At 38.8% G+C, this 18,002-nt stretch overlaps 1 protein-coding gene across 1 annotated transcript in view; it reads left to right on the top strand.

Moving 5' to 3' along the window:
- The first annotated feature begins 14,553 nt into the window (after positions 1–14,553).
- dchs1b (dachsous cadherin-related 1b) overlaps positions 14,554–18,002 on the top strand; it is a 110,106-nt gene continuing 106,657 nt past the window's right edge. The window contains exon 1 of the mRNA XM_033978076.2: positions 14,554–14,988. The gene's annotated coding sequence lies outside the window, so the exon portion shown is untranslated. The remainder of the gene's footprint in view (positions 14,989–18,002) is intronic.

An 18,002-nucleotide genomic window follows, 5' to 3' on the forward strand; every position in this document is an offset into this window, starting at 1 on the left:
CAGTTATTACAAACAAGATGCAGTAAAGTATGAAAAGATTACTTGAATTGTAGTGACAGAAAAGTGAAAAAAATATGAAGATATAAGAGAAAATACTTATATCTTCAAACATCAAAGACCAGATCAGGAATTCATTTGGGTAGCTTCAGTTAAAAATACCACACATTAGAAGGTATTTTGGTGCATGATTTGCCTACTAAATTTGCAAGAAGCAACAATACATTATACATTAAAAAGTTACACTATGAGCTTGATGAGTTGGATCGGTCTGTTGAATCTATCTTAAGAGACTCAGTAAAGAAATAAATGAGGTCAAAACTCCGAAGTTCATGTTCAGATTTATAGTTTATGTTTTTCCTCAAGTCGCCTTTCATAAAAAAAACTGATATTGATTCTCCACTCTGACCCGGGGTGACGTACAGTACAAACCTTTCCCAAACCAAGTCAGTTACAGATCATCAGTGAGGGCCCTGACCTGACCAACATGGCTGCCGTTTGAGGAAGTCCTCCTGTTCCGCCTGAGGAAAAGTCCAAAACTCCATTATCTTCACAGCACAACATTTGATGGCAACAATAAATAGGAAGCATCTGACTCTCAACAGCAGCAACTTATCTCTCCCGATGCACTTGACCTCTTCCCCTCTTCCTGTTCCTCTCGATGCCCCAGCAAGGATCCGGGACATCCCATCACGCAGAAGAGAGGAAGGACTGTCGTATTACTTACATTACACAATGGAAGACAGGGTGTGTTGTGTTTTGGTGGAATATCCAAAGATAAATAAATATTCATCTGAAATGTGTCAAAAATGCATCACTGTCTCACCTTTGATTTTCAAGACCAAAGATAAACAAAATAATTCAAAGTGGTTTACAGAAAAAGAAAGACATTAAAATCACAATACAACAAATCAAAACATAAATTATCATCATAAAATTTACCTGAAAAATAAAAACCTTTCAGTCATATGCACAGCTAAACAGAAGTGTTTTGAGCCTGCATTTAAACATTGTCAAAGTAAAGGCCTGTCTCACATCTTCAGGAAGACTGTTCCAGGTTTTAGCTGCTTAAAACTGAAATGCTAATTCCCCATGTTTAGTCCTGGTTTAATCCTGGTTTAGTCCTACTTTAGTCCTGACTCTGGGCACCAGCAAGAGGCCGGTCCCTGAAGTCCTCAGAGTGTGAGATGGTTCATATGGCTCTAACATGTGGGAGATGTGCTTTGGTGCTGGTCCATGGAGAGACTTGTTCACAAGCAGATCTGCTTTAAAGTCTAGAGACCTGAGCAGAGGACACATGTTTGAAGTACTTCCTGGTTCTAGTCAGTACCCAAGCAGCAGTGTTCTGGATGTACTGCAGCTGTCTTAAGGCTCATTTGGAGAGGCCAGTGAGCAGGTCGTTACAGTAGTCTAACCTACTGAAGACAAATGCATGGATAAGTCCTTCAAAGTCCGGCTTTGACATTATACCTTTGATTGTTGCAATGTTTTTCTATGGTAAAAAGCTGCAGATATTATTGATTTGATGTAGCTGTTAAAGTTCAAGTCTGAGTCGATTATTACCCCTGGATTTCAAGCCTGACTTAAAGTTTTTAGAGAGAGACTGGAGGTGACTACTGAGATTCTATTATCTTTATTTAACTACCATCCTACTGTTTGCCATTATAGTTAAACTTTGTTATTGGATGCATTCATGTGCCCAAACTCTACTGGTGGTTTGTAGATTGTAGGTGATGTGATGATGTTATACTCTCAAATCAAGGGTAAGGGCCAGATTTCCCCATCCATGTGTTGCAGAGTGATGAAAAATTTGCATCGTTGCTATAGCATTTAACAATTCTCAAGTCCTCCAAATGCCACCGATGAACAGGCAGCAGAAATTTTATTGATAACATTCATTGTATTCTCACAATAAACGTTCAGGATAAACTGACAGTAGTTGAAGCTGCTCATTTCTGTTTGTGACTAGATCCTAGAAGTTGGTACATTGAAAGGCCCATGCTGTTTTTTTCTGATTAATGTTTTAATGTTGCTTCCTCATCAAAAACAGACCTAGTGTTGTGTTTTGTTTCATTCACACATGTTTAACACACAAACCCTGCATATTTAGGCTGAGTACTTCTCTCAAACTGAAAACACTCTGTTCCACCTTGTGATGTCATCAAGTGGTAATGCAGGAAGTGCTTCACTCTGTTTTTACACCTTCACAAGAACCATTTGGATCATTTCAACCCTGGAATTGCCAATCTCTACTGAACTAAATGTAAAAGGAGTTGTTAACTTGAAACTATTGCTTCATGACATCACAAGGTGGAACACAGCATTGAGCTTTGGAGATGTAGACAGGCTAATAATAAAGTATTGCTCAAACTTTACCATTTTCCTGCTGTTCTTGAACTGGTGCAATACTGGAATTTCCCCACTGTGGGACTAATAAAGTCATATCTTAAACATGTGTGAATGAAAAACAAAGGTCTGTTTTTGAGGAGGTAACATTATAACATGACTTAAAGCTCACAAGAGTCAATTTTGCATAATGTAGAACCTTTAAAAAAATCTCAGTTTTAACAATATTTCATTTATTTTGTTTTAAACATTAGCATTTGTTGGATAGAATGCGTTGGTGACAACTGAAACCCCATGTTGTTTTGTGTTTTTATCTGTACACAGCCATGAGGAGGTGTTTCAGAGGTGTGAGCCACACTCTTTCCCACGATGGCACAGTCTTGTGTCCTGCCGCTGGAAGGAAGCAGAAGTGAGTGACTGCTTTGTACACCACAAACACACACACTGTCCCACGCACACCCCTCCCTCCCTCACACCCCCGGAGCCTGTGGAGCAGAGCAGGGCAGTGGATGGACTTAAACAGGAAGCCCTCGGCTCAGCTCCCGTCCTGTTTGTGTGACGCCCGTGTTGTGGGATGGAAAGGGCTTTTATCACTTATTCTTTGAGTTTAGTCGAGCGGGATATTTTTTTCTGGACAAAAGTAGAATAGGCTAAATTAAGCTAATGAATTCATAATGGATAACTTGTTTGAATATGTGTAATTTGTTGGATATGCTATAGGTATTCAGCATAGGCATCTAATAGTCATAGATATACAGTATGGTTTCACAAGTTTACACTTATGGTAATTAATTGTTTTTATACAGGGTTTGGGTGACAGTTATGGTTAATCATATACCCTTAATAGTAGAGTACAAAAACAGCTGTGTCCTGTTTCCAAGAGTAACTAGTTACAGTTTTAGTGGCCATGTGCTCTCTGCTGTGTTAAGTGTTACTGCTTACACAACAGCATATACAGGCCTAGTCAGCCTTATACAATTCTAGCTAAAGTTCCCACACAACTCTTAGGTTTTTGCAATTGTCCAGAAAATGAAAAGGGATAAACAACCAAAACAACAGAAGAAAAATGGACAGACGACTGGGTGAGTGGAGCAAGTATGCAGTTCAGTAACGTCCAGTCTGCAGCGGTCAGGGCTTAAATTGAAGCTGGATGAAATGGACAAACAAGTTTTATGTGCTTGGGAAAAATAGACTACCAAAAACTTAAAGTGATACATTTCTTTTACTACAAACCCCAAAGAACAACAGCTCACATCTGCAGTATTTTTGTGTGGATAGTGAGATTTGATGGAAATTGTAATATTGTTAAGGATGCCATTATATATTTGTAATTTTTGTGCTCTATGTATATCTTTTGTCTTAGAGCATAGGCTCATTGTTGATGTTATTGCTCTGACTATGTTTCACATTAGGGCATTAAATTAATCTATTTCCACAATAGACTGTATAAAGAAGTGGACTAAGGGAGTGCGAGTCACCCATAGTGTTCGGCTCCAGTTAAATGAAGCTCATTGAGGCTAGAGCAGTTATAGGGACAAATCTGGAGCCGATTTCCATATTTGGAATTCTGACCACGAGTATCATAGCAACCAAAGAGACAGTCCAGAGTGAGGCTGTTGAAGGTAACGCCCTTTCTTACCTGCACCGCTAATTGAGCAGGGTGCGGATGCTTAGCAACGCTGTCAATCAAACCTGTTGCTTACGCTAGGGGGGAGCGACCTCTGGGAAAGAAGGCGCCTGATTAGTCTGTTATTAATGTTCATATCTTGATTTCACAGACACAATAGTGAAATAAAAACCCCTAGAATGAGTTAATACGAACATTTTAAGACCAAAAGCATGAGTCTGACAGCAGCAGTTACATAGAGGGGGCAAAAGTTTGTCTATGTAAAGTGAACTGGAGCCAGAGTCGATGGAGGCTGAAGCACGCCCATGATCACTTCAAGTTTGGAACGCAGTGACTAGCAGGTTAGCTATGTCCGTTTGGTTTGTTTACTTATTTATTTTTTAATTGTCTATGTTTTATTCAGCTGAAAAGGAACAAAATAGTGCCTCTCTTGTAAATTCACCCTTGCATTTGCATTTTTTGACACATCAATCTGGGTGCAGCTCCACTGTGTAGTGCTGATTTAGTGATTCTCTGTTACTGCTCAGGGCATTTCCTTTTACGATAAACCATACATTCTGATATAGAGGCAGGAAGGTAGCTGTAATGGAGACATAAATTAGCAGGTGGAGAGGCCAGACAGTTGAGAGATGCAGTTTGCAACTATATTTTATATTACCAATGTATTTTGATGTTGTGTAGAGGGAAAGGTGATGCCCAGGGGAAAACAGAGGCATTAGATGAGGTGTAAACTGCATCATCAGGAGCACAAGCCAAACATCATTAACACTGATAGTGAAAGAGGTCTAAAGGCTATTTTCACTCCATTCTTGAAACCCTATACATTGTATTACATGGCATTTAGCACTGTCCAAGCAATTAAGCGAAACTAAAATTTCAATATAGGTAAAAACATACAAACACAATACACTGGACATGTATCCACTAAACTAAAGCACTGGTCAGAGCTGTAGTGTTGTATAGTGTTGGACATGCTCTGACTCCGAGCTTGTCAATAGTCATCATCAACACTTTGTAACACTTGTCAAACATGTGTGATTGAATTAATTTAACAGCTGCCATGCTCTGTTTAGTTGTGTGGTCAACCTGTCACGCTTCTAACATTTCAAATTCAGTTTCAGTACTAAAAAGGCGTGATAGTTGATACTGATACCACGACAATAACAAAATAACTTTTTGGTAATGAACCGTCATTTTCAGCGCAGTAGTTTGTGTAAATATAATGTGGCTTTAGATCACAACTTTTATAAAAATCCAGCTGGAAGGATGTTTGTATAGTATAGTTTCCATACTAATTTGAATGTGAATTATTGTCAGAATCAGAATTAGAGCCAGTTTTATTGCCATTGTCAGATATCAGTGCTTCTGACAATCCAGTTTTGTGCGTCACTTGTCAGTTGTCAGTAGTCATAATGTTATCCCTAATCTGTTCATGTGATTTCAGTCAACTGTTTTTACTTTCTACGTAAAATCCCTATTTGACCTTCATGCTTGGGTGTATGAGATAAGATTCCCAACAAATGTTTAGCTAATATAAGCAGAACGCTTGCAGGTGAGGCCTGCCAGATGGACCTACGCCAGTGTCTGAAGTTAATACAAAAGTTCACTTGCTGAAAGAAGCATTTTAACTTTTATGTCAATTCAAAGGCATACTATAAATGACACCACTCAAGATAAGGTAAGCATACAAAGTCCAGCATTAGTGGTAATCTTGGCTGAGTGAAAGGGAATTGTACTGATGGATTCTTGGATAGTTTTGAATTTTGAATTTGCTTCCATGTATGTGCTATATGGATTATTTAAAGGACCTACATTACACAAAACTGACTCTTAAGTCATGTTATAATCAAAAACTTACCTGGAATTGTGTTTTTCTTCATTCACACATGTTTGAGTAACCCTTATTAACTGTATTATTAGTCTGTCTACATATCCAAAGCTCAAAATGCTCTGTTCCACCTTGTGATGTCATGAAGCAGTATTTTTCAACAGCTCCTTTTACCTTTAGTTCAGTAGAGATTGGCAATTCCAGGGCTTAAATCATCTAAATGATTCTAGTGAAGGTGTATGGACTTTAAAAACACAGTGGAGCTCTTCCTGTATTACCAGATGATGACATCACAAGGTGGAGCAGAGTGTTTTCAGTTTGAGAGAAGAACTCAGCCTAAATATGTAGGATTTGTGTGTTAAACATGTGTGATTGAAACAAACCTCCAGGTCTGTTTCTGATGAGGAAAGATTATAACAGAAAATAGCCCTTTAAACAAATAATATAGTGGGAAAAGCAAATCTTGGATTCGTTGGAGGAAAAAAAGTCTTGTGTTGTCCAGACAACAACAAAAGGAGTGATAATTTACTTCAATCATTCGATTAAAATATACAACACATGCAAAAAGGATGAATAAAGCATTACCTAAGTAACAATATGTGTTCAGAATATGTGTCCTTTAAAGCACATCACAGCAGCCTAGTCACTGGTTTGATCTGATGACCTGGCATGTCTACACTGATCCGTGAATATCTACACACCCGAGTTTTTTTGGAAAAAGATAATAACAATGCCAGTTTCCTCTCATGTCATATCCAGCTCAGAGTCTTTCCATATTTAGTCCAGAAAAACCTCATCTGTCAAAGACTAAAACAATGTAAAAAGTAAAAAAGGCTCTACTGAGGAAACCACACAATAGGAAACCAACACACAGAAGACACACACTAGTCAAAAACCTACAACAATGGCAGGTTTGGTCCGACATGTGCCCTCTTCACTCTCTGTTTCATGACTTCCACAGACACACGCGCAGTGGTAGCAGCTTTGAGAAGAGCCAAAGTCACTGAGCCAAAGTGTGGTTGCATGGTAGGAAAACTGGCCACAGAGAAAAGAGGCTGTAATAATGTGCCTAAGAATACGCTGCAGGCTCACACAAGGACAAGAACAATTTGGTACTGGCAAAAGAGAAAGGCTTGGAATATGAGGAACATTTGTGTTTTGATTATAGAGTATTAGCCAAATGGGATTTTGATAAAATAGTTAGGAGGCTACTTACCTGGCAGCCAATACTACACACTTTTCCAAGAAGTGTAGTCTGGGCCCTGGTCATATCTCCCCAATCAGACAAATGCATGGTTTGTCCATATTCAAACAAACATGGCTGTTTAAGCGGGAAAAAAAAGAATGAAAAACATTGTAGACTCATGCAGAATAGATAAGAGAAACACTAAATACTTTTAATATTAGATCAGAGAAGTATGATTTTGTTGATGGTTTTGTTTAGATTAAAAAATATGAGCTTATCTGCAATGAGTCTGAGTTTGGCCTGAGGCGCAGCATAGGGGATGGTGCCCAGACTCACAACCTCTTTATATTACAAAGAGGACTAATCTGGATCCCAGGGAACTACGATCTTATTGCATAAAAAATAATAATACTATACTTATTCATGGTTGGCTAAGTTTTTACTTCTCTCAATGTACTTCTACAATTCGCAACAAAGCCTCATAGAACTGTCATGATGCCCACCAGGTTCATGTCTGAACACATTAAGGGCAGACAATAAGACAATGATATTTTGGTTCCTGGGAAATGGGAAGCCCGATCCTTTTTTGGCACAGAGCTGATGAATAAAGCTGACCTCACCTCGTCCTCCTGACGCACAGGAAACTGGGATCAACATGGCTGACACCTGCCCGGGCACAGACACCCTTCAGTTTATACAGTATATGCAGAGCAGAAGTGAAGAAAAGTTCACATTTCCACTATACACTGAGCCCGGAAAAGGATAAAATACAGATGATACATTGATAGTAATTGAATGGAATAGGTCACACTGGAAATAGACCATTAAGCTGTTTCTGGCGTGGCAGCTGCATATACAGGTGTGTCTGCCAGTGCAAATGATTCAGCTCATATTTTCCATACAGATTCAGACCCTTACTCTTAAGTTTTTACTGTCGTGAGTCTTTGTTCATCTTTTGAAGCCAGAAGAAGAAGCAACCAGTTACGGAAACTCAAATTGTTATTGTTTTTAAGGGAATGTCTATTTTAACAGTAAATATGTTTTGAGTGTAATTTAAGACATGTCATCTGGAATTAAATGTATACCAAAATGTGGACATATGTAAGTTTTCGGGTGAATAATCCGCAGCTCTATTGAGAATAACGGAACAATTCACATTATGGCATGAAAGATATCTATCCTGTATTGATTAATTTACATGTGTAGTAAAAAGTAAAGGTGGATTTTGGTGTAGCTTTGTGTTTGAGACGTTTGGTTTTGATTGAATACAAATGTAAAAATGTGTGTACGGCTCATTAATTAAGCTACTTTTTTATATTGTACACATTTTCACATTTTAGTGAGGTCAGTTCCTCTTGTGAGATAAAGAAACCAGACCAAAAACTGACAGCTGACAGACCATACTCCATAGTGGCCAGTGAATTGTCCATAGTGCCAGTGATGTCAAAGCGACTTATGAACTAAAATATGAGCTAAAATATGAGCTAACCGTTTTTATGTATTTATCTGGAGGAAGCCAGTGACAATTACCAGCAGTGAACGGGTAAATGGTCAGAGTAAGCATTTTCTGTAGAGGAAACAGCTAAATTGGACACAAATCTTAGTGTTGACATTCTATAAATCTACAGATTTAAACTGTGAATTGGGGTTATCATTGTGGATTTTGAGGTTAGGTGAAGAGGAGTTGACAAACAGGATGGACAGAAGAGCCAGATAAATCCACAGACACATTTTAAGGATATATTCTTGACAAAGGGGACATTTTGCTCTTGAATGTGTGTGGTGGGGCCATAAATCTGCATTGGTGCCTGGAGCCAGTGTGCAGCCCCTCCAGAATGACACCCCGCACCGCCATCTGCTTCTAGTTAAGGCAGTGTAATTACAAAGTTGTGGCAAGTGTTCACACAATACAACTTATGCTCTGGAAAAATAATAGACCACCCCAAGATTAGTATTTAGTTTATTGGCCATACCTTTTTAAAGGCCAAACTAAAAGCTTGCTATCTTATTAATGTTTTGATAAAATATCAAATTTATGATTTAGTGGATCAAAGCTACTATTTGTAATTAGACCCAATCATGTTGTATTCTCAAACTTTACCACTGGATGCTATCTATGCTACTGCTGTTTGATAGTGTGCCAGCTTTGGTCTGACAGAAGAGCAGAGCACAGGTGAGCCTGAACAAAGGTGAGGGGAAGGTGGGTGGTTCACATCTGCCATCTACTGAGGAAAAAACAACTTGCAGATGGTAGCTTTATCCCTTTATTTCTACTTACATCATTCCTTCCTTTTGCTTTCCAACATTTCATAGCTGTTTTGTGAGTAAAAAAATGCATTTGCTCCCCAAAATAAATACAACATACACATTTGGAGAAATTGTACCTTATATGCTGTACACAATTACAGAAAATCACACACTCATTTACAGCAACAGCCACAATGATTTAGGTGGAAGTGAGTAAGCATATACAGGATGAGACCCTCAACTTAGTTTGATGGGGCCTCATGAACCCCATCATTTAAAGGGGCTCTATGTAAATGTGTAGACATTTTTGTTTTGCCTGGAACATTCCACAGAAATGCTAATAACTTAGCAGTCTGCATGGAGACAAGCAGGTCACTTCGTCAGACCAAGTGTTTACTTTTTAGCAATAAAAACACCGATAATTTAATAAATGCAATCTGTGTTTCTTGTCGGGACAAAAGAGGTTTTTAATTTTTTATTTATTTTTCAAAACCATTCTACTTTTGTCACAGTAATATATCTTTGGAATCTTTGGAGTAAGAGCTGTACAGAAATGTCAAAAACACCCACCAATGCATGGATCTGACAGAGCTGACAAAAAACTGACCAAGTTGACAAAAACCTGACGGAGCTGACAAAAATGTGTGAACACTGCTGAAAACTGAACACATGGGATTTAATCCAGATGAAAACAGATGCTACAGGTTTAACACTGACCATACATCACAACATTGAATATTACTTATCTTTCAACCCCCACACTACCTATAAAAGAGGAAAGTCCAATTCAACTCATTTACAGTATAAAGCACATTTAAAAAGAAGTGCTTCACATAAAAGTCAACAAAAATACAAACAGGTAACACTTATATATAAATATAGAAAAGTATTAAATGTCTAGTATTAAATGCCAGGCAGAAGAGGTGGGTTTTCAGTCTAATCTTAAACCGTGTTAAAGACTGAGAGGATGTGACAGGCTGAGGGAGGCTGGTCACTGCGCTGCCACAGAAAAGGCTCTGTCACCTTTGGACTTGAGCCTGACCTCTGACCTCAGGGCTCTGGGTGGAGTATAGAGCTGCAGTAACTCCCTCAAATAAAGAGGACCCATAGAGTCAGATATTTAAACACAAACAAGAACATTTTGAATTGCACCTGATGAAACAGGAGCCAGTGAAGCTGCACACACAGGCTTGATGTGCTCTTGTCTCTCGCTGCAGTGTTCTGGACATTCTGTAAGTGCTGCAGGGAGCCCTGATCCAGCCCCACATACAAAGAATTACAATAACCCAAATGCAACATTACAAATGCGTGAATTGCTTCTTCAAAAGGCCACTATCCCCCCTTCCTCGACCCCCTGCCCCCGTCACACTTTCAACTTGATGTCATAAAATAGGTTATTTATGCTTTATAATATATTAAACTCAAAATGGTCATTTAACCCAAGTTCACAAATAATATTTTATTAACACATTTACAGGCTACTGGTACATTTGTCAACCCCATTAGCAACCAGTCAACTACGTCAGACCTGAAATCTGACGGACTTGACTGAATGAATGACAAAAATGCATGTTTTCCCATTGGAAAACATACTTGGTTCACTGCAGCTAGTTCCATTTTGTTCCATTTGTGAGCCGTCATGATGACCTCACTACAGGACTTAGACTCACTCTGATACTTTTTAAATAAATGTATCGTAATCGACTGATGGAGTTGATACTTTACAGCTGTTACAGATGAAATTTCACCTATTTTTGCCTTAAATATCAAGAAGTACTGTGTGTGGTAGTACTGCGTTAAGGGCTAACAAACAGAGCCCTCAGAGATTTAGATCATAATATTGCCGCTTGATTTGATGAGGTTTTTAAAAATGTCTGACAGAGTTGACAAAAAGATGGGGCACTACTTTGACAAACTGGATTTTGAAGAAAAATATTATCACATTTTTACCACTGGTTTTTAAATATTTAATATTTTTATAATATATATGTATATATATATATATATATATATATATATATATATATATATATATATATATATATATATATATATATATATATATATATATATATAAAATTTAAAGCCTTTTAATATTATCTAATGCAATTTTATTCACATAAATACAGTTGAACTATGATGACAAAAAATATTACATTTATATCAAAATTATTCAAAAATGGCAAAAAATATTTTCAGATAAACAGCCTCAGTGTTCAGAGATCCTTGAGACTGAACTTCATAACTATGACAATTATGATATTTTGAAAATATTTGTGTACAAATTCCTGTGTTTTAGAGAGGACCTGTTTTTGTCCTTACTCTCAAGAATTACCGATATATATATTCATCCCCTGCAAAGCATTACAGTTTTCATGAAACAAGCAGGTTGCGGACCTTTCACTAGAAAAGTCTTTCAAAAGAAAAAAGCTCTTCAAAAGTAATGAAAGAACGCAAATTGTTGTGATGTTCAGCAATGCTTTATAATTACATTTTCTATTTTTAGACCTTGCCTCCAACACATTTTTTTCAAACATTTCCAATATTGAGACAATCAATCATGTGTTAGATCACTGTGAGCAGTAAGTCATGTCTTTCATGAAGAATGTTTTCATAGTATTTGCTCTTATCTGACACACTGAGTTCAGGCTGAGGGTGAGAACTCATTAAAACATATGAGTCAAATAAATCTATTATCTTATCACACACATGCCATTATCTAAGAAATGAAGACTGTTAACATATCTGCCACAACTTTAAAGTAACAAATACAGGTTAATAGTGTAGGCCAGGTTCAACACGCCTTTATCCTCCTGAGCTCCCTCCCCACCTCCTCAAAAAAACAAAACAAAAAAAAAACAAAACAAAAAAACAAAAAAACATGATAAAATAACATCACACAATTTTATAATTTACCTGGATAGTTTCCCTTAGGAGCAAGTTTTTCAAGATCACCCCCAAATTTTACCTTTTATGCTATGATTTGTAACTGATTATCTGATCTAGGGTCTATCCCAACTTAATTGTGCATGTAGTGCATATCTTGAATGTCAAATCAAAATCCTAAATATAAATAGTTAACGGCTGTAGTTGTATTCATTTCTGGACCTTGTTTTGGTCAGTGCACTCTTGTGTCAGTGTTGTCTTGGCCACTAGTTCTTACAAGATGCTCACTTCACTGCGCAACACCATCATAATAAATGATTCATGGCCCTTGGGAGGCTGTTGTTGTGTGAATGCGGAGATTTGATTTCTGTGGTTTCTCAGGATCTTGTTGTATGAATCTCCTCCTGAGGAACGGTCATTCTCAGGTCACTCAAACTGTCTGCCACTTTGGGGATGTGAATGTCCAAAGCTTATCCCAGCGACTAGGCCTCGACTGGTGCAAACTGGACAAAGGACGATGGCAAATTTACTCCCACGTTGCCTGTGGACACATTTTGGACATCAATTATTTTATATGCTATTATTAAGCTGTACACAAATACATTGAAACATTGATAAAAATTCAACTTCATTTAGGTGTTAAGATGTATGCTAAACATAGAGAGTGCCAAACAACTCAAACAATCTCTTCATTTAAGTTACACTATGTAACTTTTCGGTGGAGGGTCTGCCACCTGAAGGTCTCCATGAAAATGTTATTGTTTTGTTTGGAATGTTCCATAGTATGTATTTAAAGTAAACTGATCTATCACTGTTAACGATACACTCAAACACCTAGAATAAATTAAATAGACTTAATGCCATACTGGTAACTTTCCCATACAGACAAGCAGGTAGTCCAGAAAAGTTACATAGTTTAGCTTTAATAGTAATTTGCAGAATATCATTCTAAAACACCTCATTTGATCACTGTCCATGTCCACCAGCCCCACCCTTCACAGCCCAGCACCACACCCCCATGCACACCTCCCCCGCCCTTTTCCCCTGCCCTCCCCCTCCCTCCCCCTCCCTCCTCCTCCCTCGCTCCTCTTCTTCTTCTCTCTGGTTCAATGATGCAGGTGGAGAGGCCTGACCTAAAATCTAGGGTGATGAATGACTGTAGTGGTGCTGACGTAAGCGGTCCACTGTGAGTGTGTCTGCGCCTCAGTCAAAGCCGTTCACTCACCTCTTCATTACAGGCCTTCTGTCTGGAGGTTACACATGCAAAGTTTAAAATGAATGGCTATAGGCATTAATAGGTGATAATTATACATGCATTCATTACAATAATTGGCTATGGGAATTCACATACTGGCTGTGGTTGTGGATTTGCATATTTCATGAATTAGAATAAGTCAGTCATTATATTTCTTCTATAAAATGTATTCAAGGCAGTGTAATTGTGCCCATAGCATGCCTGGTAATGGTGCAACGGAGGACATCTGCCATAAAATCTATTTGTGTACAATTAATTTCTTATTTATTTTTTTATTTTTTATTTAAGGCACAGCAAATATTAATGAACATTTAAAAATGTAAATATGTAAAGATTTTAGCCAATATGCTACTTTTCATGCTCAGTCCCTCAGCAGGTTGACATTAAACAGTTCACAGGACATGGAAAGAACAGCACACTCATTTTACACATAGCACACTCATGATACATAATTATAGAACAGTTCATTTAAAGTTTGAAATTAAAAGTTCTGCTGTGGTGACCATGAAACACAGTTTCACCTATTTCATGATTTATTTTTTTTATAATTTAACATTGTATTAATTTGACTTGAGTGAAATATGTGCCATTTTATTGGCCTATATGTTCATTCAGTCCTATATGTTGTTATAAACAATGTAACACTGTCATTTGAACGTGTGGGTCAAAGGGGGTGTGCTTCCAATAAAACAATAATCATATCCATTTCCTAATATGTTCATATCACTGTACCCCATATGTCTCCACAGTACAATCTAAAACAAAAACACATGCTGCTCTAATTGGAGTCATTTCCATATTGTACTGCGCGTCTTTAAAAGCCCTTTGTTCACTCACTACTTCCACTGAACGGAGCTTGGGGGCACCAAAAGTCTGCTCTCGAACCTCCTTTGCTCCCTACTGTATTCCGCACAACCACCCTCTCCCCTCTCCCCCACTCTTTTCCTCTTCTCCCTCCTCTCCTCTCTCCCTTTCCCTCCTCTCATCTCCTCCTTTCCTACTCTCTTCCTCTCCTCCTCTTTTGTGCAGCTCCCCAAATAAATGAACCAAGCGGCGTGTGTGCGTGCGCGTGTGAGGACAGAAGGAGGGAGGAGCGAGAAGGAGAAGGGGAGGGCGCAGGGAGCGACGGGGGCCGGGCCTGTGGCGGGGGAGTCAGCTTTCAGTTGGTGTGGAGCTGCACGGTGCCCTGGAGCGGCTGCGTCTTGTAGTATCCACTGCGAGTCTCTGTGGTGATGCTGAGAGAAGGAAAAACGCAGCGGATATATGAGGAAGACACGAGCCGGCTCCAAACGCCTTTTACGCGCTGACTTCATCTGAAAACATTGGAGAAGAGCACGTCCCCGTCTTGCGCTCACCTGACAAAGCCACACTGAGGATACCCAGGATTCACTGGAGCTGCTTTTTGCCGGTTTGTGGAATAGGCGTGTGGATCTTACGGAAAAACACAAACGTCAACTTCATTTGGCCAGTTTCATTCATCGCGCCGTGTGCAGGAGATTTAGGTGACTTACATTGGAGACTCGTTTGCGGACTCGTTTGCATGCTAATCAGGTTTGGAGCAGAAGAAGGGGATATCCATAACGCACACCCCAAGCAGTAGAGTGACTCCAATGCATGTAAGTGGCAGCTCTCTTTCTCTTATTCTCTGTCGAAGCGCAAATGAAGCTTATGGACGATGATCAATAGAAATCAGCACGCGTTATGTTATGTGTCGAGTCTGTTTTATCCTTAAGGAGATAGTGGGGTACACCGTGCTGTCTACACGCAGCCTGTGTGATGTGGGGACCATGGCAGACTGGAGTAAAGCGCCATCAATGGAGCGTGCTGATGCAGGAGACTCGTATTGATCACGTATAGGGACGCTAGTGTGATGCCTGATTAAAATGTATGTGCTTGATTTGATAGTCTAATGGGACAGGCTGTAGAGTAGACACTTCATAGAGCTCCAGCTGTAGAGCTAGAGATGTAAGATGTCTGTGGATTGGCTATCCTTATAAAATCATGGGACTTCAAAGTTTACATAGCAAGGAATGAAACAAAGCTTTATGTTTATTTGTTCTGTTTTTCTTATTGGCACTTAATTATTGTGTAAATATATCTAACTATGGGCCTATGTTGGGTTTCATTTTATACTTTACTAGTTGGTTAATTATATTGTTTTTGTGTGAATATGTGTGGTAAAAGTCCAGGCCTTAAATATTTGTCTGACTTGCCAGAGCTGTGTCAGAATGGAAAAAAAACAAAAAACAAAACCCAAAACAAATAAAAAAACAAAAAACAAAAAAGCAAAAACAACACCTTTTGTATATTTTACAAAATAATTCAATTATTATTTTTTTTTTATTTTTATTTTTTTCCAATGGAAGCCTACCCAGATGAGAGATAACAATTGTGTATACTTCACCTATATTTTACTCCAACAGACCACCATTGAGATCGTACATATATCCACTGGGGGCAGTTTACGTTTACTGCTGCAAAACTCATGGAGGGAGGAACTCAGAGTTGCCATGTATTGTAGATGTCTATCATTATAAAAGCCAAGAAAGCCCTGCGATAGAGCATTGTAAGTACAGATGCCAAAAGTGATTTTAGATTGTTTGGTGATGCAGCAAATCAAACCTGACACATGCATATTTACAGTCCCCACTTTTGCCTGTATCTGTTTACATGGCCAAAAGTTAAAATGGGAACCCAACGGCATATTTAACCATCTGACCACAACAGTTATTCTAGTGCTATCTGGTGTCTGTACTGGCGGCCACAGCTCCTGGTTTTGTGCTGTCAGGAGGGATAGTGATACAGGGCTTATTATTGCACTCTCCACTTTCATGGTCCAATGTGGTCCAGTTGTTCCGCACTGTGAGGAGTTTCTTTAGAGCGATGAGGCGAGCTGCAGGATCGCTCAAACTGTGAACACATGCAGAAGGTTTGGTACAATTACAGCCAGGGGGAGCTGATGTTTGCACAATAGCTATGATTTGATATATAACATTATGCAAAAGCGAAATAGTTCAATACCAAATAATACACGACATGCAAGTACAAGGGAACGTTTATTACTTTGTTGCCAATCCTACATTACAATGGAAAGGGAAAGGGCCACAGTTGCTCAGTAGGGGCAGCAGTAGCTCAGTTGGTAGTGCTGATCTGAAGGAGAAGAAGGTTGAAGGTTCAATTCCCACTATTGAGTGAGTGGTTTCTTGATGTGAAGTCCTTTGAGTGTCTTGAAGGTAGAAAAAAAAACTATATAAAAATGTGATCATCGACTATTTCACCAAAGAATTTCTCCACAGTATCTCCTTATTGAGAAGGCAAATACTCTACTATTGAGCCACATGTTCAACACCAAGCCAGTCAGTTAAAGGCAATCTAGGAGCAATTACCTAAAACAAGTTTGAACAGTTTCTATGCAAAAAGTTGAACAAAATGTTGACACTGAGAACAATAAACAGGATCTGACCATAAGAGATGATATGGGGAGCAGCTCATTTAGAAAACATTGAGATGGTTGGACAAAAATATATTCACAGTTTTATGCAAGGATTTGGGATGCAAAGTAAAACCAAGGCCAGTTGTATATGGAAGGAAATTTTCAACCAAATCGCCAAGAAAAAGTTTACAATACAAATTAATGAAATTGTTGGAGAGCGTGCCAAAATTCCTATGATCAACTCAACGTAAAGCCTTTTGTGTTTACTTTACTCGATCTTGTTTGTCAAAATAGTTCCAACATCCAGCGCCAGGGTCTTTCTGTTCGGGCCATACTCCAAAGATATTCCTCCTCATTGCTGCAGGAGGAGCCCCAATTAACATTTTTTCCTGGATAAAGCTTATCTTGTGTCACATGTCCCCACTCGGACCCCCATCCGCTTTATTGTATATTGGATTATTGCAGGTTTTGGCTTGGCTTCTGCATCTAATTTGATTTCTAAATCCATGCGTTTGCGACTACAAGCACTCACTCTGGCATGCAAGCAAATATTTTTTAAACTGCTTGAAGCTTTCATCAGTTGGGTCTATGTGGAAGATTATATCCCGGTTTGTAGTCTTAGGGGATATTTTCTGTTTATTGTAAGGTTTCATACTGTAGGGGATGTACAAGCCTGTCTGCTAATCTCATGCGATCTCAAGTTTACTTTATACCGCTGATATATACAGTGTAATCAAAGTGCACATTTGCCACCCACATTGACCCGGGATGCTGTGAGCTGGGTCCATTGTTGTGCTCCCTGCGGTTGTCACAAAAACCACATCTGAAAATAATCCTTGTAAAATCTGCTAACATGGCCCAGGGGATCATCGCTGTAGCTATAAATGAAATGATTGTTTTGCTAATGCTAGATATACTTCGGTAAGGTCTGGAAATGCACGTGTTTGGTATTGTTTCCATAGCATTAAAAAAAAAGGTAAAAATAGGCTACAATTATTGTCGTCCTCTGCTCCACAGGTTGGTGGTGCAAGTCCAGCTCCCACAGATGAATATTGCCGTTATGTCCTTGGGCAAGACACATGACCCCCTCACCCCCACTTACTGCGTACACTGGTGTATGAACGTGTGTGTGAATGGCTGAGTAGTTCCTTGATGTAAAGCGCTTTGAGGGACTTGAAAAGTAGAAAACGCTGTATA

The sequence above is a fragment of the Periophthalmus magnuspinnatus genome, chromosome 14 (assembly GCF_009829125.3).
Source record: "Periophthalmus magnuspinnatus isolate fPerMag1 chromosome 14, fPerMag1.2.pri, whole genome shotgun sequence".
NCBI lineage: Eukaryota > Metazoa > Chordata > Actinopteri > Gobiiformes > Gobiidae > Periophthalmus > Periophthalmus magnuspinnatus.